The sequence below is a fragment of the Erpetoichthys calabaricus genome, chromosome 13 (assembly GCF_900747795.2).
Source record: "Erpetoichthys calabaricus chromosome 13, fErpCal1.3, whole genome shotgun sequence".
In the NCBI taxonomy this organism is placed as follows: Eukaryota; Metazoa; Chordata; class Cladistia; order Polypteriformes; family Polypteridae; genus Erpetoichthys; species Erpetoichthys calabaricus.
The window spans coordinates 76,563,033-76,588,594 of NC_041406.2; positions in this window are offsets into that span (position 1 = coordinate 76,563,033).

The window sequence follows — 25,562 nt, forward strand, 5'->3', positions numbered from 1 at the left end:
TTAATTGAAATATAGACCAGCTGAATGGTGGGAAAGTGCACCAATCACGCGGTCACCGGTCACATGCCATATTACACCAGCCAAGGCCCAACTTCGCCCAAGGCCAAAGTTTACTTCGTTATTATGCCGATTGAATCATGTAGCCCGAGACTCCCGAGTCACGCAGGCAACAGGATTCCCGCCAGGCCGCAGTCCGCCGGCACGTGATTTTACGAAAATTAACAAATCGGCCGCCACGTGCGCTAGGATTAAAAGTTGTGCGCCAAGGTTAAACAGTTGGTGCGCCAGCGCACGCTAGCGCAGCTTAGAGGGAACGTTGATTCAGACTCCTCTATACTGTCTTCCGCTTTAGTGTTACAGCCCAGAAGCACACTGCTCTTTCATTGTCACTCCCCTCTACTCACTCTTTCTCTCTGTGCTGTTTGCACACACTGCGCTGCTCCTTCTTGTCCGCCCCCACGCTGCAGCCACCCCGTGTGACTCCTTCCATTCCAGCACCTTCCGCACTCAAACCTGTCTCTCACATTCATTCCACCCTTTTTCCGGGGACTTCCTCCTTAGTAACTCTCTAGCCACATGACCCTTTGCATCAGCAGCCTGATCAGCCAGTATTATTGTTTAATTTGTAAAAAAAAAAAATACACGAAAATGCCACCCTAACCAAACCACTGCATTAGGCGTTAGCCTTGTGGCCAGCCCTGGAAGCGACAGTATTCTTTAGCGTATTAAACAGACCACATTAATTGCAATAACATTTTACATATTGTAAGAATGGACACTGTATAGTGCCCGACCCGACACAAATTGGACACGGGAGGCACGTATAAAATAAAGCAAACTGTTTATTTTCATCAGCTGGAGGGCACGTCTTCCTCATAATCCCTCCAGCCACAACACAGTCCCAAATAAGGCACAGTACACCAAGCACTCTCTCTCTTCTCTTCCACCACCACTCCTCCTCAGCAAGCTTCGTTCTCCTCCTCCCGACTGGCCGCTGAGTGGTGGTTGCTGGTCCCCTTTTATCAGGCACCCAGAAGTGCTCCAGGTGGTTGATTGCTGAGATCTGGCTGCACTTCCAGGTACGGCGAAACCAGTGCCCAAAAGGGGCCAGCCGCTCCTGTTGCAGCACCCCCTGGCGGCGCCTGTGGAACCCCACAGAGCTGCACAGAACTCCAACCCCCATGAAGCCCTGGGGGAGTCCGAGGCACCGCTGCAACCAAGGGATGCTGCCATCTAGCGTCCAGGGGAAAATACTGGCAGATGTGATGTAGGGATGTCCCGGCCAGGCATGGACCCTGGCCATCTGTCACAATAGGATCTGTCGCAGTTAGGAGACCCGAGTTCGTTTCCTGGGTCCTCCCTAAGTGGAGTTTCCTCCGGGCGCTCCGGTTTCCTCCCACAGTCCAAAGACATGCAGGTTAGGTGGACTGGTGATTCTAAATTGGCCCTAGTGTGTGCTTGGTGTGTGGGTGTGTTTGTGTGTGTCCTGCGGTAGGTTGGCACCATGCCCAGGATTGGTTCCTGCCTTGTGCCCTGTGTTGGCTGGGATTGGCTCCAGCAGACCCCCATGACCCTGTGTTCAGATTCAGCGGGTTGGTAAATGGATGGATATATATATATATATATATATATATATATATATATATATATATATATATATATATACCTATTTATAATTAATTCTTCCTAAGAGAAAAATATTAATTTGTGTTCATTGGACTTTAATATGAACAAGAAAGGTCAAATGAGACAAACATGCAAAATTATTTAATTCTGGTAGGAAATTGGATATGTTTTTAGGAGAAAGGCTATTTGCTGGAAGGAGTTCATCAAATCTTGATAAATTTTTTCTTATCCAAGACTTAACACATTTGTGTGCAATGTTAGACTATCAAAGTAATGCTCAATTTCATACAATACATTTTTAACAGCCTGAAGGAGCATGGCGGAAATTGAGTTTATGACTTTTTGTACGACATTCATCAAATGCTGGAAAATGATGACCTTGGTACACAAGAAATGCTAATGAATTATACAGAGCTAACAAAACAAAATTGCTTCACGAGTGAGCTTAAGCATATTACAAAAACCTGAATTCTTTTACCTTGAGTGTTCAATTCATGTCATCTACTGCCATCCACTTCTGTGAACATTCTTGTAAACATCATTGTGTGTTGCCAGAATTTCAACTCCCAGTTATTGTCAGTTTTTACAACAACTTTCTTTCCTCAAAACATCTATTAAGAGTGCTTATAGCTGGGGCTTCATTTACAGATATTTTTCCTTGAACTTTTGTTATATTTTATATGTAAACTAAGCACAACCAGATTATGGCAAATATTGTAGTCACAACATCTCTTATCCCTACTATAAACCAATTGTCATGCATACAAAGCATGTTAAGTCATCATCATTTTTTTATGCCTTTTCTGGTGGGGGTCACAGTAGAAGACTCTCCATATCTCTAGAATCTTCATGAATACATTCCTGAGGAACATCAAGTTGTTTCCAGAAATAATCAAGAAAAATATTCTAATTCTTCTAGCATTAGCTGGTCTGTCCCCATGTCTTCTTCTTCCAGTAAACTGAGCCTTTTATACCTCCACTGACCGGCACCTAATTACATTCCCAAACAACCGCAACCACCTTTTCTCAATCTGGCAAAACAGTGGTTCTATTCCACCTCGCCTCCATATTGGAAAGCTCCCCACCTTCTTACACAGAGTGAGCCCCTCATAGATGCACAGGTACATAATTTCAGCCATCTGAACTTCAGATCACATTCTTTCCATCACAACCTACAGCCTGTGACCATAGGAGGGGATCATGATGTAGTTTGGTAAGTCAACAGCTTTAGTTGACTTAGTTCCCATTTCACCTCTACTGTAAATGTATTATTATTAACTAGACCCTGCCAAAGTTAAAGCAATGAAAGGGCACCGAAAGAATATGTATACAGATTACTAATATTATAAATGGGTGCAATGGAAGAGTTCAATGTCTTATTGTGGAAAGGTCTTGGGGTGACCCTAACCTAAAATATACATTCTTTTATTCCTAAAGTCAGATTCTTTGTTACACAGACCCACAGATGTCTCTTCCATTCCAACTCTTGTTCCCTGTCTTTATACTTATGGAAAAATATCTATGTGAATATTTACTGGATATTTTTATATAAACACACACTGGACAATTACACACAGACATTTCAATATGATAGATAGATAGATAGATAGATAGATAGATAGATAGATAGATAGATAGATAGATAGATAGATAGATAGATAGATACTTTATTAATCCCGATGGGGATATGCACAGAAATAAGAATTTATAACATAATTACGCATTTATTTTTAATTAAGCACTTATTTTACCATGTGAATCTGCACCTTTTAAAAATTAATTATTTTTTTAAGTATATTATAATCTCACCAACAATGTGGTTTAAGCATTGATAAGCACTGAATTGCACTGAGCCTTCGATAGTTAAGTTTTACATGTAACTACTCCACCAATATAAAATGACACCATGAAAGCTGATGCCAAAGGTTGGGTGGGAAAATGGGCAATACCAAATGAAAAGTGGGCTTGACTGAACAGTGATCAGACAATGGTGGCAAAATGCCAAAAGGTGATGCTCATTAGTACAATGAATAATGGGCATGGATGGGCATAAACTAATATAAAGTGAGCTGACAATAGTAGAAAAATGCCAATAGGTACTGTGCATTAGCAAGAGCAGGAGTGTCTAAGTATCTTACCTGTGCCATGCCTAGGATTAGCGGCTTTCTCCTAGGGCAGAGCACTTTTATACTTTAATAAAGTGTGACTGAAACCAGAAGGCTTTGAATTATGTGTGAATTTCTGGTTTGGGAGAATATTCTGAGCTACACTCACCTGGCCTAGATGGAGACACAGCCCACAGCCACAATACACATTTGCATCCATAACTAGGTGATACCGTGTTTCACTTTCCCTGTAAGAGATTGTCTTTTCTTTATTCTTTTAAATGTAACAGAACTGACTCATGTCCAGAGCATTTTTCAGCAGAATATTTGCCATTTTATCGTGTTATATAGAAGTTGAATTATTATAGTGTAATATTAATGCAGGTTGGTTATATATGTGGGAAAACATTAATCTGTAGGTTTTAAATTGTCTGTTGGAGTGCGTTAAAAATATGAATATGTATTAGAAGACAACTGTTATGCATCTGGTTAGGTTGGAGAATTAATAATATGCCTTGAGGTTAATTATAGTAAACTCCATAGTTTACATAAGCACTCAAGAGAGTAATTTAAAAATAAAATTGTGTTACAAACTCAGCAAAGGAAACCACGGCTTTCTTAAGAGAATTACTGTTAAAGACAAACCACAGTTCTGAAATTGAATGTAATAATTGTAATAATTGCCATTCTAAAGTCTATCTTTACTTCATTGAAGTGTAAAAAAATAATCTGTGTTGATCTTCTGTTAATTCTTTATATTGTTTATCTATTCAAGTAATACGATTGTGAAACATTCACTTATTATTATTTTTTATTCTTATTTTTATATTTTATTTTCTTCTTCTGTTTCTAGAGTAGGGGTGCCTCCCTTACTACTGCCGGGTATCCCAATTGGGGAGGCACAGTGTAAGTCCTATCCACACTCACTAATACAATACTTTATGTCATGTCTATGACACAATTTAAATCCTGGAGCCCCAGCTGTCTGCACACCAAGTGTGTGCAGGGTGGGTGTGAGGTAAATTGTTTAGGGTACGGGGGCCTGGGCACTTTTGTGTTCCTGCCTTTCACAGAGTTTGGGTAATTGATACTTCTACTAAGAAGTCATAGAGCCACTCTCTACAATAAAAATATCTTTGTTGTTAATTGCTGAGTCTTTTTATTGATATGGGTAATAAGAATTAAATTTAAGAGTGTTTGTTTTTTATATTTTAACTAGTTGTAGAATTAAATGAAATAACAAAATAGTGAATAACTTGTTGCATATCTCTAATTATGGTCAATGTGGATGGTAGCTCTGTATTTCCATTTCCTGCATTTGTATAAAGTAGTACAGTGTGATATAATACAAATAATTTTTTGTTTAAAGTTTAACTTTATCACTCTTTTTCACCAATCCATTTGGACATGGATTGTGAACATTTTCACAAAGTTGCCAAAAACTAATTGAGCACATTTGAGGCTTGTTGTACTTGTCCTTGAGGGAACAAAAAACATATATTTTGTCCATGTGTTATGCATGCAACATGCTGCTTTTGTTCCCACAAGATAATAATTTGTGCACATAATATACAGGGGGTCCTCGGGTTACAACATCTCAACATAAAAAGTTTCCAGTTTATAAACTGGACTCTCATAAAAAACTTTTAAAAAATTGAGACATGAGTGTTTCGGCTTACACCGTTCTTCGTACTTACAGACTACGGTGGCAAACTAGTTTGCTTGCGTGCGGCACAAGTATTCCGTTTGTGTTGCTTTGTTTGGCAACTTTTTGGCCCTTATCATGGCTCCTAAACGAAAGTCAGTCTTCAGATGGTAGTGCTTCAAAGAAGAGGAAAGCCATAACGATGGAAGTGAAATTAGACATTTTAAAGATATTAGAAGGAATAAAGGTAAGGAATTTTTATCTACACTCTTTTTTTTGTCATTTTTTTCTGTTACTACAGTACAGTGTACAGTACAGTATATTTATGTCCTTTTCCTTTTTCTGTGGCTTAGTTGTGTTTTTATGTTCTAGATTATGATTTTACAAATGTGTTAGGATAGGTAAGTGGTTAGGCTAGGGTGTGTTTTGACTTAAACAAAAATTCGGGTTACATCACTGTTGTAGGAACAGAACTGCGTCATAACCCGAGGACACCCTGTACACATCTTGTTTGTACAATATATAACTTCTGACCAAAACATAAGAACATATCCAGCAGAGCCACAATGAACCTAAAAATTAAAGTATTTCCAAGTGCACAACAAAATAAATGAATTTACAATTTAACATATAGTTTAACATCAAGAGAAATTGTCCATAATCCTTCTTACTACTTTAAAGCATATAAAATATATTATAATAAAATCACATTCCCCTATAGTCATCTACTGTATCTTCTCAAAAGCCTTATCTCATCACTTTCTCTCAAACGTTTTCTTTAAAAAATGTTTCAGTATTTCATTTACATTTGAAAGGCAAATTCCTCTCATTTTTTAGTCCACAGTGGCACAAACAGCACAGAGGTTAGCGTTGCTGCTCATAGGGTGCAGCATCGTGGGTTTAGGTCCTGTACCATGTCCTGTTTATGTGAAATTTGCACATTCTCCCTGTCTATATTTGTAGGTTTTCTTCCCACGTTTCCAAAGATGAACAAATTAGGTCAAGTGGTGATTCTACGATTGTCCTGTGGAAAGGAATACAAATGGTGTAAGTGTATGACTTCAAAGTGAGGAGTAATAAAAGGGGCAAAAACTTAGGAAAACAGACAGGGATAAAGAAAAGCTTAATAACTTCAAAGTAAGACATACAGCAGGCAGTTGATGGGTGGAGTATTATAGGAGCTTAAGAGTCAGAAGGTGTTAAATAACTGCAGTTCTTTATTCCATTCATTTATTAATTTTAATAATTTAAGTTAAATTATATAAATCTAATAAAAAGAGCTGAGCAGTTTAGTAACCCAAAGTCTAATTTTAAAAATTATAATAATTTAAGAGAAACCATGTACTGCTCTGACATGACCTGAAATGCATCTTTCTTATGTGGGCCTTCAGTGAGACATTGAATTTGTGATGTGACCAAACTTTTTCAAAAGTGTTACAAAAATGAATTTTCCATAATTTTTTAGATTCCAAAAAATCCTTTAAAAACGGATGTGTTTTTGTGGGTGTAAAATTAAAATCCTTAAAGAGAGAATAGATCAAGTGCAAACCTAAACAAAGAAAGTCCAAGCTTCTTATTTGCTCAAAAAAGCCTCCCATAGCATTTGACTTAAATTTCTTGTTCTGTTCTAGAAACTAATTAATGCAGACTTCCATGTACTGGGTTTCCTTGGTGTTTCCCACACATATGGAATTGTGAATTTCAGTAAGCACTGCACACACAGACCCAAACCTCCACATAATTTTTCACATATGGATGTGTGAACACTACTTGATAAGAGCCTTTCAAGCTGCATTACAATGGAGTTTCCCACTAAGTACGGCTAAACCAAAAAAGTGCCTGATTTAAGTTTTTTCTTGTGGAGATCAAACATGTATTTTAAATGGGTCCCCTTGCTTTTTCTCCCTTATCCTGGCTGCCACCAAATGTTAAATATTCTTCTGTTCAGTCGTGCCCCAAACTCCAAATCATTATTTTGTTTTTGTATTTGTTTATCCCATAGCCAAATACATGTGTGTCTGCTGAGAAAGGAAGCTTACTTTTAAAAAAATATTTATTATTATTTCTTTTTTTTGCCACTTTCTCACTTGTGAAGACCTTAGAAAGATACAGAAAACATAGAAGTGTAATGAGAATCAGTGTATATAACTCAAATAGGGCCAAAGACTATAAATGAAGGTGAAACAAGAATTGCCTAGCAACACTGTCATAAAATGCCAATGCTACAAAATGGCAATGTTGTGCAATTCTATTGGTGGTGTGATCAAACTCTTTCAAGTGTTACGCAAACTTATTTACAAAATTTAAAATTAAATGATAAAAGTATTTCTACTTGTTCATGACTAAGTTTTTAATAAACAGAACACATGTACTAAGATTTCTTTCAATTAAATCCACAATGGAGCAACAGGAAAAAAATATTTAAAACATAAATTTTGAACGGAGTGATACAATTCATAATGCTTTTATAGGATGGCTAAGATGAAGTTATGCATGTGTCCAAATTCATGTCCACTGCATAGTGCTGTCACAAATCCACAACATTAGAAACACCACAAAATGAACCAGGATAATTAAGCAAATATTAAAATAAGTGGTTAGAAACAGCAAAAAACATACTCAAACCATCCCATATTCTTACAGAACCTTATAAGACTTCATAAATTAAAACATTTCCTTTATTCTAAAAACCAAAATTGAATTATACAGGTACCCCCCACGGAATGAAGTGTTACCTTCAGCATCTTACCAGTGAGCCACAGATTACACCTAGACTTAAACGTTATGGGAGTTTAGCACCTCCTGAAGTTCCAGCCTAAGGACTCCAACTATTGCCACTGGATACAGAATATGAGATTTTATTTTTAATTGTTCAAAGTTCTAAACACTTCTCCATATTCCCCAGAATCCAATGTACACAAAAATAACTTGTACTATCTACAGGAAGCAAAGTGTTTCAGTTACAAACTCTACTTTAATAAAATCAAAGCAGGGTTCAGATTTTCTAGCCTGTTTGACCATATTTAAATAGTGGGGGAAAAAAACAACTTGTGTTTGTAATTAATTTATTCCACTTTGTAGTACATGTAATCTCTTTCACATCAACATTAAAGAGTCTATTTCTGTTGAACGATGTCAAAAGTCCAAATTAAATTCACTGTGATTCGATGCTGTAGAACAGTAAAACATGAAATCTTCCAAGGGGATGACAACTTTTTATAGCCACTGTATGCTTTAAACAAACATCTGAAATTCTTTACAAAACAAAACTTTGCATTATTTTGTAAAACAGATTATTTCCTTTATTTTTATGCAAAGTTCATACAGTGTTTATGTGTGTTCTTGTAAATCCCCTTCACTGAGTCATGGTGAAGTGGTTTGTGTGATCAATGATCCCCTGAACAATGCCAATGGGAGTTGTGTACTCATGGTAGGGCCACCCATGGTGGCAAGGTCAAAGGTGAAGTCCTGATTAAGAATGACTGACCCATCCCAACAGGTCTGCGAACTTCTTACTGTCCCTCATCATCCTGTACACAACTTTTCACGTGGTGTCCCAACAGGAAGTGAAGCGGTCAGATTGAGGATTGCGCATTCTCCCTACCACAGATATCAACAATTCCTTTGCACAGGCTTTTCCTTTCAGGTGTCAGAGATGGACAGATGGATAGACAGAGTCATCAGCCGATCGACTGACAGCCATGACTCCTAAATAACATGATATACGCAATGACATGAGTTGATACATGCAACTAGTTGATCCCACAAGCAGAGAGCAAGAGAGAGCTACCCAGAGCAACCAGGGAGAGGCAGTCTTAAGTTGAGCAATTTGGGGTACAGCAAAACTAACATGAAATAAAACAAGACAATTTGAAAAATTCATTTGAGGAAAGAAACCCAAAATGCACCAAAATAATTTCAAATAGCAGGAGATAAGAACATATGGCACATCATTCTGTTACTTTTTCTGAAAAATGCAATTATTTGCTTCTGTAATATGCGTTAAAGTAATTATTAAACAGATTCCACTGTAGTGATTCCCTATCTTGGGTTACTACCTGCCTTTTATCTGACACAGCAAAATGGACTCCACATTCCCGTGATAATGAACTTGGATTAAGCTGCTTTAGAAAAATGGATGGACAGATGGGCAGAGATCTAGTTCATATTGCACCATCTCCTTTTGGAATTTCAAATTAAACTTCTTTTGATCAAATCTGTATTCAGTCTGCAGTATTTACTATCCTAAAACAGATGCATAGGCTCTTCTAATTTATCAGAGGCTTCTGGAACAAAAATATGACACTCCATGCAAGAAAGGATTAGCAGCACATATTCTAAATTTGCTTTTTGTCAACATTTTTCACATTCTGCTTTATTCCACATTTTATTTATCTAAGGCATATGCAGTGTGACAGAACAGTATGTAGAAATTATTAAGATACAAATGAAGAAGCATTTCCAAACACAGTTTTGATTAACAATAGCACACCAGCTTCAAAAAGAATAAGAACAAAAAACAGTTCTCACAAAACGATAAAATAAAGTATCCTACTGCTGATGCCCAGCTTTCTATGGCTTTTTGCTTCACCTTTTTTATTGTACCCCTCACTTCACACAATTCCCTGAGGCAACTGCCTGTTCTACAAAAAAATGGCATGCACTTCTTTGTCCCATTACCTGAAGCTAAAAGCCCTTGTTGGCTCTTTTTCAGTGTCTATTTTATAAACCACCTGCTCCCTACTCATCATGGCCTTTTCCTTCATTACTTAATATTTACAATTGTTGGTCAGACAAGTCAGAAAATGACTTTTTTGCAATCCTTCAGAAAGAAAGGTAAACACATGACACAAATTAGACACAAATATGCTTTGTTAGTCTCTCAATAAAATTAAGAATATTATGTAGACTTTATTAATGTACCAATCATTTATTACTGAGTTGAAATCTTACTCCTGATGTTACCATGACTATGTGGACAAAAGCTTTATTTTCACCAGATTAAAAAAAAGAAGAATTGCATTTGCTATTTTGGAAAATCTCATTGCATATCTGTTTTATTTAAAAACAAGCTGTTCATTGCAATCTTTCTTTATGTCTTACATTAAATGTTTGCGTTGTCGTGACCATATATTGTTGCAGGTGCTGTAGAGGATATAGTATAATAGCAATTAGTCTAGCAAATATATGTTCCATTCATTTTTTGCTTTTGCAGATGGTGACGTACAACTGGTTATTACCAATTTATGGAACGGTTAACACAGCAGTTATTCAATTCAGCTGGTTAGTACAGTACACTGTGTACAACCAAGATGCCAGATTAAGTAGTTTAGATTGTGATGACCTGTGGGGCCTACATTTGATACTATTTTCAGATTATACAGTGCATGATCTCCATGTTAATGTGAATATACTCCTGGTATTCTGATATACCCTACAATCTGAATGATGAGCATGTTAGGTCGATTGTTTATACTAAACTGGCACAGTGAGAAAGACAGTTGATGTGTGCCAGACTGACAGATTAAAACAGGATAGGCACGCTGAAAATACCCTGAAATACATAAAGCAGGTTCAAAGAATGGTCGATGGCAAAATGTAAATCATACTACCTATATTATCAATAAGTGCCAATACTAGAACTACATTCTTAAGATGTCAGAGAATGAAATGTAACTGTGTCACTAGCCTGTAATCAGATTCTAAGTCCAGACTTGCTATAGGGATAACAAAGAAACAAAGTACAAGAATTCTACTATACAGTAATCCCTCCTCCATCGCGGGGGTTGCGTTCCAGAGCCACCCGCGAAATAATAAAATCCGCGAAGTAGAAACCATATGTTTATATGGTTATTTTTATATTGTCATGCTTGGGTCACAGATTTGCGCAGATACAAAGGAGGTTGTAGAGAGACAGGAACGTTATTCAAACACTGCAAACAAACATTTGTCTCTTTTTCAAAAGTTTAAACTGTGCTCCATGACAAGACAGAGATGACAGTTCCGTCTCACAATTAAAAGAATGCAAAAATATTTTCCTCTTCAAAGGAGTGCGCGTCAGGAGCAGAGTCTGTCAGAAAGACAGAGGAAAGCAAACAAATCAATAGGGCTGTTTGCTTTTAAGTATGCGAAGCACCGCGGCACAAAGCTGTTGAAGGCGGCAGCTCACACCCCCTCCGTCAGGAGCAGGGAGAGAGAGAGAGAGAGAGACAGAGTTTGTTTTTCAATCAAAAATCAATATGTGCCCTTCGAGCTTTTAAGTATGCGAAGCACCATGCAGCATGTCGTTTCAGGAAGCAGCTGCACAAAAGATAGCAACGTGAAGATAATCTTTCAGCATTTTTAGACAAACGTCCTTATCGTCTAGGTGTGCGAACAGCCCCCCTGCTCAATCCCCCTACGTCAGGATCAGAGAAAGTCAGCGCAAGAGAGACAGAAAAGTAAGCCAGGTAGCTTCTCAGCCATCTGCCTATAGCGTCCCTTGTATGAAATCAACTGGGCAAACCAACTGAGGAAGCATGTACCAGAAATTAAAAGACCCATTGTCCGCAGAAATCCGCGAACCAGCAAAAAATCCGTGATATATATTTAAATATGCTTACATATAAAATCCGCGATGGAGTGAAGCCGCGAAAGGCGAAGCGCGATATAGCGAGGGATTACTGTATACAAACATTGCTTTGTTCCACAACTTCAATCCAGCCATTTTGTAACAATTAAGTAAACAATATTTCTTGATTATGTTTAAAAGCAAAGTTGTTTTGCTGTGGTTGAAATTTCAGATGACTTGGAGGCTAAAATCTTTGTAAAACATAACAAAAATAAAAAGAGCCCATCTCCACTATTTAGTGCATTTACTATTGACATCTTAAAGCTTCTGTTTCTTCTTCATTCTTTTCATCTTTTGTTAGCCTTCACCATACAGCTTGGTCCTGTACCTCCTCGCCAGTCAAGCTATTTAACTTCACATCTTCTTTTGCTTTATCTATCCACCTCCACTCTGGCCTCCATCACTTTCTCTTCCCCTGTACTTCCATTCCCATCATTCTTTTGTCCACATATTCATTGTCTCTCCTTATCATATGTCCATACCACCGCAAACTCCTGTCCTGTCCTTTCTTAGATATCTCTCCCATTTCTGTTGTACCTCCGATTTCCTCATTTCTTATAACTCCACATATACATCTCAACATTCTCATTTCTAACTTCTTCTCCTGCGCTGAATTCACTGCCCATGTCTCAGCTCTCATCTTGCTGGTTTTATCTTTGTCTTAAAAACCTTACTTTTAACTTTTGCCTTAATTCTTCAATCACACAATACTCCTGACACCTTCTTCCAATTGTTCCGTCCACACTGCCCTCTATGGGTTATCTCTGCATCACAATTTCCAGCTTCTGAATCTTGCTCATCATTGATCATCATCACCACTGACAACTTTAACTAATCACCACTATTGTCGTTGGTTATTGTGCTTTGCTTTCTTTTGTGCACCATATCATAAATGGCACTCTATTCATTTCTGAAAAAAAAGAAGACACAGGTGTAAAGAGAAATAAAGCCCAATTGTTTTTTAAATGAAAATAAAATTTCATAAGCATATCACAAATTTTACATGTTCTCTATCGAAAATCCTCAAAAATTCAATTTTTCCCCCAGTCACAACTAAATAAAACATATAAATGAGGAAAATTGTTTTTAATATATAAGGAAGTGAAGAGCACTGGAGGCCTTGAGGCACCCATCATACACCCATCACACACTCAGTTTACTTAACTTCTATATTGTTAACTGCCTCAGACCCTCAAATGTTACAACTTCTCATCCAGAGAGACGCTCATCTGGAGATGCTAAACTGTACTGCTAAATGGGGAAAAAAGCACAAAATGTCAACGTTAATCTCGAAATTTCCACTTTAATCACGTAGTTTATTTTGTCATTAAAGTAGAACATCATAAACTTCATCTTAAAATCGTTTCTTTTACTAGTTTCTCAAATCCCATCGTAACTAAAGTAGCACATTAAATGCCTTGTCTGTGTTTGATCTTCTATATGCTCTGTGTGTGTGAATCACTATGTGCTTCCATTCTTTCTCCAACAGGACACAGAATCCATTACATTCGTGATATTACAGCTCTCAGAATAATTGAACTACTGAGATGTATACATGATATCTTTTTCATGATGATAGGAATGAAAGCATGTTATTAAACATGGGAACACAGTGGCGCAGTGATTGTACATATCTCACGCAACAGGCTTGCTGTGTTATGCGCAACCTTCGATGAAATAATTTATTACAGAAGTACTGTCTCTTTCAAACGTACTAACCTCCAATTCCTGTCCTTACTTTTCTTTATCCAAATACCCAATTGCCACACAATTAGCTCTGTAATAGATGCTAAGCCATCTGTAAGCTTAGAACGCCAATTCTTCAGAACTTTTAAGGAACATAGAAATATCTGCGTAATACATGTTTAATTATTCTATCCCTCTTTTCTTCCAGTGTCGCGTCAGCACCAGCAATCCGTGAAGTAGCAGGCGCTGCGGCACCGTATCCTCACATGTTTAATTATTAACAATACAGATTATTTAAATGAAGTTAAAGTTTTATCTGTATAATATAATCAACATATTTCTCTGCATTTCATCTTAAAAATGATATCGTCATCATACGTGCTTTATAAAGTGGCGCAGGTTGTGCAATATTATAACTGTAGTGCAAGTTTACAGTGAGGTAATTGTACTTATAAGTACAAACAGTTCTACAAGGAGCACTTGATTGAGTGCGTTTATAGTTCTTGGGATGAAACTGTTTGTGAACCGCGAGGTCCGTACAGGAAAGGCTTTGAAGCATTTGCTTGATGCTGCATACCGATAATTCTCTTTCCAATCAGCTGCTGCTGTGATTCCCCACTCAGATACAGTGATATAAATACTACGAGTGGTGCAGTGAGAGTAATATGGAAAAAGATGATCCGCTGTGGCAATCCTTAACGGGAGCAGCTGAAAGAAGAAGAAGATGCAGTGAGAGTAACAACGCTAAAGCAGTTATGGTATTTGGAATACTATGGCTATTCCCTGGACCATTATATTGCTACAGGTTAATTACAATCAGATGCATTACACTAATAAAAAATATTCAGTTAGTTTCAGTGTATTTATAAAGCCGCGTCAGGAATGTGGGTCTAAGAAAGAAAGGGTAACCACACAGGAACAGTAGCACTGCTTTGACGCTGGGTGCCGCCAGTCTGCAAAACCAATGGGAGAAATTGTGTATGCCAGGGTATGAGGTACCGTGGAAATGTGCATGGCTTTACACCAAGTTTAGGTTTTATACATCGCGATTTGAGCGTGGAAACATTCGTACGCAACATTTCTGTGCGTACACACTGTTTATACATGAGGCCCCTATTGATTACACATACCAACTGGATGACTTATTGTGATCTTCTTGATCGGACAATCCATCCAAATCTTTAGGGTTATTGGATGAAAAGATAAAAAATCATTTTCAGATATCTGTCTCACATCCAAATAAAATATCACATCTTTACTTTAATTTTAATTGCTCCCTTTTCCCACTTTGTGTCAACTTTATATGCGTTCATTCCTTTAGTTATTCAGGGTGTACTAGACCTGTTACTATCACAGGAAATGTTGTAGGATACAAAGTGTTAAGTAATTATTATACCGTAGTGGCACTTTAAAAAAATTCATGCTGCACCAGTCAGTGTTAAATATTCACAATATTCAACCATAAAGCTATTTGACATATAAAGGACAGAGACATGCAATATTATGTTATTGGGAAAGACAATACACCTGAAGAGAGCTTGCTAGGTCCAAAGAGAAGGTCAGCCATATAGGAATCAAGCTGGGGGCAGCCAGTGTACATCCCAGCAAATAAAACATGAAATATTTATATCAGTTATCACAGAATTCTAACACCAGTCATCACACTCTGCATATTTATATTTATATTTAGGAAACAGATTTTTTTATAGATGGTTTTCTTCATTTTTGAGTACTTTGAAGAATGCAACATTCTCCTGTTACAGAAGATATTAATCGCCTTTTTTCTTTTCTGCGGAGCCTTCTCTATTCAAATTTTTGATGCTTAAAATGTGCAAAGTAGGGCTTCATTTTAATTATTCAATGCAGATTATAGCGTTGGGCTACACTTTCATCTCATACCTCCTTTTTCTGGCTAAATCCCTATATCATCATATGATTGTCAATTCTTCTACTATGCTGAAATCAGTTTTTGACAGCCTCTTGAATCAGGAGAATTATTTTATTTTATGATAACTGCCTGCTCTCTCAAGATTTGCAACTTTTTACTCTTTCCTTGCTATCCTTCATATTTATAGGCTACTTAAAAAAAGTGATTTGCTCCCTGCTGGCCTCGCGAATCTGCTTCCATTTCTCTTTCAGACATCACTTCTGCAATGTATGTGATGTGTCGTTTTAACGGGAACTTATTTATTAAGAAAATGATTAAACACTGGTGTCCTTTGCTATACATTTTAATTGGATGATGTTGTAAATCATAGATGTACAGTATATTTTACCAGGCTCTTTACAAAGTACATCCAAAAATGTAAACCCTTATCTAACTTTAGAGGAATGTTGAGGCATAAATATTTAAGTATGTGCATCCAACTTAGTGGGTACATAAACCAATTATTTTATTTTTGATCAGACCTTTTTGAATTATGCATTCTTGTTTATTATTTAAGCATCAGAAGACAACACTATTTTTAATGAATGCGTTACCAAAATTACCCTAGAAACACTGTAGAAAAATATCTTTAAATGCAATTGGTATTTGTGACCATAACAAAAACAAATCTCAACAGAATTTCATAAATATACACACAAACTAATACTTCGGTTTTACAGTTTAGAATTTATATTTTCTAAAGTACTTTAGTACTTAAATAGTTACTTAAATACAGTATGTAACATTTATATGGGTAGGCAGGTGGCAACAAGTTTCCAGGTATAAAGACACAGTTAGGATACCACAAATGTGCTGCACAGAACCTATGAGGGAGTGAGAACTACTCACAATGGCAGGAAGAGAGCAACTCAGAGACGGGTGGCCCAAAAAGTCAATAGGCAGGTGGTCCAGACTAGGACAGAATGAGATGGTCACTGTTCCCATGGGTTGCTAGAGGTTAGAAGATTGAATAGGTGCCTGGGATGCCTGACTCTTTATTGAGAGAATGGCTGGCCAAAGCCATTGGTGGGATCACATGACCACTAGGAAGAGAAGCTGGGGCAAGGTTACTTGTTTAACAGTTCTCGGAAGACTGGCTGGAACTAATTCCAATAAGACATGGATTTCCAGGGTGTTGTTCTCCAGGTCATTGCAAGGATGTTATGTTTTATCATGTAAATTCGCTTTGTTTTGTTTGTGCTGTTGCTTTTTAAATGCATTTATTGCTTATACTGTATGATGTTTTAGTTTTTTTGTTTTTATTATTGTGTATTTTCAATTCCAATTTATCTATCCTGTCCCCTTAAACACAGTGTCAAGGTTAGTGCCACCATAACTTACAACTAGAGGACCATCCTTAGCCTATATTTTCCAGGAGTGTGTTAAGTCCTCCAAATCAGCGTTTAAAGTTATATGATGAATCTGTGTATTTTAAGTATCGTTTGGATTTTCATTCCTTTTTTTTTTACACATATCTTGCTCTTTCTCCTGGATTTTGGATTGGCTTTGTTTTATCCTGGGTTACATTTCAGGCAGACCTATTTTTCTGTATTTAATATTTTTCTATGTTTCTGTTTCCGTTGCAATAAATCTTCACTACTTTTAAAAACACAGGGTTTTTCACAGTTTTGTTTCTCTATTAATTTTTAATATTGATGACTATAAGGCCTACATTTTGGAAAGCTGCCCCTCATTTTGGTATTTGATGGTAGGATAACATAAGTGTTACAGGGAGCCTATTGGTACAGATTATTATCCACCTAGCATAGAACATTAGATAAAACTTAGAAGAGAACAAGTTATTCAACCCAAAAAAGCTTACCTGTCCTATCTAATTAATTCTTCCGTTGGGCGTAGGAGTGCTTTGAGTAATTTTTTATCTTATCTAAGGGATTATCTGTTACACCCAGAAGTGATGGAAAAAACAAATAAAAAAGTAAAAATGTTTATATACAAAAAATGCTGCAGAGTAATCAATGACTTTTAACAGCAGCAAGAAAGCAGATAAATAAATAGAGACATAGTTGAAATTGGTTACAAAATCCTGACAGGACCTATTTCTAGATGGAAAATTCACAAAATCATCCTGGTTGAATTTGTAAAGATTTGTTTTGCTCACCTATCTTTATATAGGCAGACATGACTGTCTACTAATAAAGCAGCTCCCAGAGAACAAAGGAAAATAACAAAAAACAATGCCTGCTCATGGAAAAAGAGGGAAAGCTGAGGTGCAAAATGTGTAGGCACAGATGTAGTAAGTGCATCAATATTTCAACTGATAATATTAGTAGAATACAGTGTCTGGTACATAAAAAGACACTTCAGATGCAGAAAATGATTTTGAGAAACAGTAATCTACAATTTTGGGATATCATTAGCACCATCCTCTTGCTCCACCCACTCCTCACTCACTCAGCTAAATATAGGTCTGAAGTCAAATCTGTTTTATCCAACTTTCTTTGCAATACAAAAATACATTCTGTCAAAATGTAACTGTAATCCATGACATTATATTGAGTTAATCACTGGACATTCACAGTAAGTCTCATCTGGGCCTAAATTAACCACTGACACTGACTGAAGCCCTCCTTCACTGAACTAGGCCCTCTTATGGGAACCTCCTGAAACTGGTATGCATTACTTAGAACTACCTAGAGAGTAACAGTTTTGTGAACAGAAATGCTCTGTTGATGAGGAAGACCACAGAAGAATGGCCGACAGAAGGGCTATTGTAAGTCAAGCAACCACTCTGTACAATTATGTTAAGAAGAAAAACATCTCAGAACACACAACACATTGAAACTTGAAACAGATGAGCTACAACAGTAGTAGACCACATCGGATTCCACTCCTGTTACATGAGAACAGAAAGCTTAGGCTGCAGTTGGGTACAGGCTCACAAAAAATTGATAATTAAAGGTTGGAATTGCATTGGTCTGAGGAATCTTGATTTCTGCCAAGGCAAACAGATGGTAGGGTCAGAATTTGGTACCAACAGCATGAATCCGTTCTTCCAACCTGCTTTGAGTCAAAATTCCAGGCTGGTGGCTATGGTGTAATGGTGTGGGGAATGTTTTCTTGGCAAAATCTGGGCCTATCAGTCATCACTTGAATGCCATGGTCTATTTGAGTATTGTTATTGACATGTACGTTTCTTTAATGGCCACAGTTTTCCCATTTTCTAATAGCTACTTCCAGCATGATATTGTGCCATGTCCCAATGCAAACTGGTTTCATAAAAGTGACAATAAATTCAGTGATCTTCAGTGGCCTTCCCAGTCACTCAGTCCATTAGAACACGTTTAGGGTGTGGTAGAGTGGGAGCTTGAATGCCAACAAATCTGCAGAAATTGTGTGACGCAGTCATGTCAACATGGACCAGAACCTCCAAAGAATGTTTCCAAATTTTTGTGGAATCCATGCCACAAAGAATTTAAGTGTTTTCGAGAGCAAAAGGAGGCCCTACCCAATATTTGTATAGTGTTCCTCGTTATTTGCTCAGTGAGTGTAACAATACCAATTAAAAAGAGATAAAGGCCTTGTACAACAACCAAAAGCAGTCAGTACCTTAAAAACAGATATAATACTTTGCATAACTTGTATTTGGTCATATTTACATCACTATTTAAACATTTCTTAAACAAGATAATTAACTTGAATCTTGATTCTGGCATTCGGGGGCTACTCTGATATAATATTCACATGAAGACATCAATTCTTTTATTAAAATAAAACTGGCTCAAGGTATATGAGAATTTTTTTACAAACAAATGAAACTGTGTTTTTTGACAGATTCTGTCAATAGCTTGAGGTCTACTGTGAAAAACTGCAATTATTTAATGCCCGTAGTACTTTTCTTTTATAATTAAAGACAATGCCTGTGGTTTATTTACACCAGATGTGATTCACATCATCATACAATAAGTTCATACAGAGTAGAGTCCTTTCATATGAAAAGTATTAGAACTACTGTAGGAAATATGCAATTTATGTGTAATTTATTAATGTACTGTGTAGCTTATTTCTAAAAGAATAAGTGACACAACGCTGCTACAATTAAAACAACTAAAAGAAAAATATCATTGATTGAATGGGGCAAAATATATTCAGGTTTATTGCCATGTGTACATTGTACATTTAAATTCCTATTGTATATCTCTCACACACTTTTGACAGAAATATAAGACTAAGAACAGATAAGAAAGAGATCTTTAAAGTTTAGAGTTTGCCTTTCGAAGACAGTGTGTGTTATAAACACACTACCAATCAGGAGTTTAAAATCACTTAGCAAAAATCATGATTTTGATTGAAATTGGTACTTTTATTACCAAGCTCATTTAATTGATTTAAAAATATGGCGATGTCATTAATGTTGCAAAGGGAATGCATGAAATTAGCGTTTTATAATGTATTATTCACATATGACTGCAGCCATTATTCCTGTGCCAGTCTATTGTTGTTTTACAAACTGACCGTTCTTCCACGCCATAGACAGACAAATAAGCGAGGGATTCATACAAGTGTATCATTCTACTGTCTTGAGAGAACAGGGCAAACTGAATCTAACCAGGATAAAAAAGTGGAAAGCCCAGAAACACAACTGCACAAGTGGATGAATACAGTACATCAGAATGTGTAGTTTTAGAAACAGATACCTTACAGGTCCTCAGTTGGCTGCTTCCTTAAATGGTACAGCCAAATACCACTGTCATCTATGCATCCAGAAAGTATTCACAGCGCATCACTTTTTCCACATTTTGTTATGTTACAGCCTTATTCCAAAATGGATTAAATTCATTTTTATCCTCAAAATTCTACACACAACACCCCATAATGACAACGTGAAAAAAGTTTATTTGAGGTTTTTGCAAATTTATTAAAAATAAAAAAACTGAGAAATCACATGTACATAAGTATTCACAGCCTTTGCTCAATACTTTGTCGCTGCACCTTTGGCAGCAATTACAGACTCAAGTCTTTTTGAGTATGATGCCACAAGCTTGGCACACCTATCCTTGGCCAGTTTCGCCCATTCCTCTTTGCAGCACCTCTCAAGCTCCATCAGGTTGGATGGGAAGCGTCGGTGCACAGCCATTTTAAGATCTCTCCAGAGATGTTCAATCGGATTCAAGTCTGGGCTCTGGCTGGGCCACTCAAGGACATTCACAGAGTTGTCCTGAAGCCACTCCTTTGATATCTTGGCTGTGTGCTTAGGGTCGTTGTCCTGCTGAAAGATGAACCGTCACCCCAGTCTGAGATCAAGAGTGCTCTGGAGCAGGTTTTCATCCAGGATGTCTCTGTACATTGCTGCAGTCATCTTTCCCTTTATTCTGACTAGTCTCCCTGTTCCTGCTGCTGAAAAACATCCCCACAGCATGATGCTGCCACCACCATGCTTCACTGTAGGGATGGTATTGGCCTGGTTTCCTCCAAACGTGACGCCTGGCATTCACACCAAAGAGTTCAATCTTTGACTCATCAGACCAGAGAATTTTCTTTCTTGTGGTCTGAGAGTCCTTCAAGTGCCTTTTGGCAAACTCCAGGCAGGCTGCCATGTGCCTTTTACTAAGGAGTGGCTTCCGTCTGGCCACTCTACCATACAGGCCTGATTGATGGATTGCTGCAGAGATGGTTGTCCTTCTGGAAGGTTCTCTTCTCTCCACAGAGGACATCTGGAGCTCTGACAGAGTGACCATCGGGTTCTTGGTCACCTCCCTGACTAAGGCCCTTCTCCCCCAATCGCTCAGTTTAGATGGCCAGCCAGCTCTAGGAAGAGTCCTGGTGGTTTCGAACTTCTTCCACTTACGGATGATGGAGGCCACTGTGCTCATTGGGACCTTCAAAGCAGCAGAAATTTTTCTGTAACCTTCCCCAGATTTCTGCCTCGAGACAATCCTGTCTCGGAGGTCTACAGACAATTCCTTTGACTTCATGCTTGGTTTGTGCTCTGACATGAACTGTCAACTGTGGGACCTTATATAGACAGGTGTGTGCCTTTCCAAATCATGTCCAGTCAACTGAATTTACCACAGATGGACTCCAATTAAGCTGCAGAAACATCTCAAAGATGATCAAGGGAAACAGGATGCACCTGAGCTCATTTTTGAGCTTCATGGCAGGCTGTGAATACTTATGTACATGTGCTTTCTCAATTTTTTTATTTTTAATAAATTTGCAAAAATCTCAAGTAAATGTTTTTCACTTTGTCATTATGGGGTGTTGTGTGTAGAATTCTGAGGAAAAAAATGAATTTAATCCATTTTGGAATAAGGCTGTAACATAACAAAATGTGGAAAAAGTGATGCGCTGTGAATACTTTCCGGATGCACTGTACCTAAGTGAAAAGATGACTTTGGGATTCTGGCCTTACAAACAGAGTTACAGAGACAAAGCTATATGTTAAACTGGAAAACAGATGGGAAAAGTTTGAATCAACATAGTAATCCACCGTCCAATGCCTGCATTCATTTTTTATTTGCCATAAGTTGCTATTCTAGAGCTGTATTAAATAGAGATTCCAGAAAAGTTATGCAGATGGATACAGAACTGGCTTAAAGGAATACTGTACATCACCAGAAAATTACATTTTTTTTAATATGTTACATACCCCATATAGTTTGTAGTGATGGCCAAGAAAAAAAAATATTCTAATGTTTTCATGCAGAAAGTAGACAGCAAAGTTTATGATGTAATGGTCATCTCAGGCAGTTTTATATAATGTAGGAGAACATTTGGATTATGAGAAGTGATGCACATAATAGTCACTTTTTTGGCATTGTGATTAACACTCAAACACCATCAACAGGTTATGCCTTGCAGTTATGGAAGTTATGCTAGCCTATGTGTGCAAGCTGAGGAGATTCTGAAATCCCAAATGCCATCTGCTCCCTGCACGACTTACAATGACATCACTGTCACATGCTGCCTACAGGAGTAAGTAGTCTGCTAGTAGTTCAGGACTGGGGGTTGACACAGGCAGAGTCAAAATAAATGTTCACAAAACTGTTACTCTCTAGGTAGTTCTAAGTAATGCATACCAATTTCAGGAGGTTCCAATAAGAGGGCCTAGTTCAGTGAAGGAGGGCTTCAGTCAGTGTCAGTGGTTAATTTAGGCCCAGATGAGACTTACTGTGAATGTCCAGTGATTAACTCAATATAGTAAACACTGGACTGTATTTTGGAATTCTCTTCTATCCCTAAGTCAAATACCAACTCCTAGCAGACAATGTCTCAAACCTTATAAAGCAGATGCCATTTCTCTCTTGGACTACACTGTTGCTGGACGACATTAACTGTATTCCCTTAAAGGGGAAAATGACCAAGATGACTCAAAACCAAACTAAACCTAAACCCACTCAACAGAAACAATAACACCAAAACTAATTGTACATCTGTGCTCACAATAATGCAAACTCAAAAAAAAGGTTAAACCAACATAAACTCAATACTTTTAAAAGACCTTCCCCCTCCTGGCTGTCTTTTTCCAGCTTCCTGAGCACAGCGCATGTGCCTGATCAAAGCGCCACCTTTAAAATGGCATCTGGACTGGCGCACGAGTCTATTTGAAAGAAGAAGGAGCTTCAGTAACCAACCCATATCTGCACATGACCAATGGTAAGTCCCTTTATTTAATACATTCATTCTCTGTTTTTCCCCGTTTCAGCTTCATGTTTCTATGGGGTCAGAGCAGACTGTACTTGCTAAGGAAACTGAGGTCTTTTGAGGTGTGTAACAAGATGCTGGAAATGTTCTACCAGACAATAGTGGCCAGTGTGGTGTTATATGATGCAGTTTCCTGGGGAAGCGACTTGAGCAAAAAAGAAGCCCAAAGCCTGAACAAACTTATGAAGAAAGGTGAGCCCTAGACATACTGGAAGCTGTTGTGGAAAAGAGGAAGATGGCAAAATAAGATGCCATCATGACAAAAATCCCCTCTATCCCCTCCAGGAGGTGCTCTCTTGGAGCACTTTTAGCCACAGGCTCATTCCACCATGGTGTGCTAAGAAGCACTTCTGGGGTTATTTTCTGTTCACTACTATCAGTCAATTCAATGCTTCCATCCAATATACTCATTAAGTTTATTTTTTTGTTTTGTGCATGTATTATCAGTTCTGTGAGTCTGTATTCCTGTTTTTTACGTTTCTGCGGCTGTATGCATTTGAAGTTTCCCATGGGATTAATAACTTTTATCTAATCTAATCTAAATAATTATATTATTGAATAAAAAGAACCTGGTATTGCATAGGGGTCACCAAAGGTAATATGGAGACCTGTTGTGCTATATATGGCTTCCAGCTAGTCAATATAATGAACAGATGACTTGGACCTTTAATTAGGAGCTGTGGATTAAGTCAGAGGTGACAATTAGAGTAACTAGAAGGAAGAATAAGAGGACAGAACCAGGAGTTTCAGAGGCTAGACCTGACACCAGTAGTGGGAACTCATAAAAATTGTTCCTGTTTGGGGATCAAAAGCTCTTTCTGAGCCAGTGTTAGTCAAGGTTGGGGTCATAAGCAAAATAAGACACAAATGTTTGGAGGAACAGATGCCAAATGAAAAAGAGAGAAAGGTGAAAGTTATGAGCAGAAAAAGGCCTAAAATATTGAATATATGTAAAGCTAGGCAAGTAGTAAATATATTTAATGAGGATCAGTGTGGCTACAGGTTTCCCATACTCTATATCCTTCTATATTTACTATTTTTTTTTAATACGCCTTTTTCTTTTAACATAAATTGACCTCTTTGGTACCATTTGGATTCAGGGAGAGCATCCGTTATGAACAGGATATATGCAAAAACTAATTTTTAAAAACTGTAATATTGTAAGTGAAAGGGGTTTTCTTTTATTTTCTGAATTCACTATGGCAGAGACAGATATTAGCACCCTGTATATTGCTAGGATTGTGTCCAAAGCAAAAAAAGATAATTGTACAAGTTGTTTTCTGAGTATTTGTTGCTCAGTTGTTGCTTGTCTTTTGTGGTGGTTTTCAGAGGTTGAAAGGCTATGCATTTTATCATTATTAAAATTGTAACAGTTAAAGACTACACATGATTAGATTGCATCCAGTTGTTCATCAGAAGTAACAACTATGAAGGTCTTGAGTGACTGGAGCCTGAATTTGCTATTGAATGCTATTGACTGATTGCTTTTGTGTAACATAAAAAGGTGGAAGTAATTATTTAACACATTGAAGCTGATTTATTAACTTGCACTATGTCTCTGCCAGCAGGTCATTTCAGTATCTGTGGCAATTATAGCTTGCCTTATGGCTTCTTCTGTAGACAAAGTTCGACCTCTGTATCATTATTTCTGAAAGGCTTGGATGATAAATGTTGATACAAGCACATCTCAGACCTTGCTTTATATAACATTTTCTCAATAAAAGAGTATAAGAGAGAGCTTCCGGCAATTGTGTGATTTTTTCTAAGACATCCAGGGTTGAAATCCATGTGAAGATAACCCATTCACTGGCTGGATCATTCTTTGTGACTCAAGAATATGATTTTGTGTTTATTCTAGCTTGCTGTGACATTTACAATGATATTTTTGCAAAACAAATGCAGGTAGTTGTTGTGAGAAATGCATACTTTAGGCAAACAGCAGTGCTATATATATCTGTGTGTTATATAGTGTTATATATCTGCCTCGGTGGCACTGTTGTGTTACAGTTTCATGGTCCTGAGTCTGTTTCCAACTTAGTGTGTGTGAAGTTTATAGGGATTTTCTCTGAGAGATCTATCTCTCATGTCTTAAAGGCATGCATATTAAGGCAATTCATAACTCTAGCACAGCCTACTCATGGTATGAGTAAGTTATGGGCCTGAATGTGTCCTGCTATCAACTAGTGTCCTGCCCAAGTCACAGCTGCTCTAATAAACTCTATATCACTTTGAGCCTGAAGCAGAATAGACAGAATAACTAAGTCTCACTAAACATATCTGTGATCGAACCATCAGGTACGT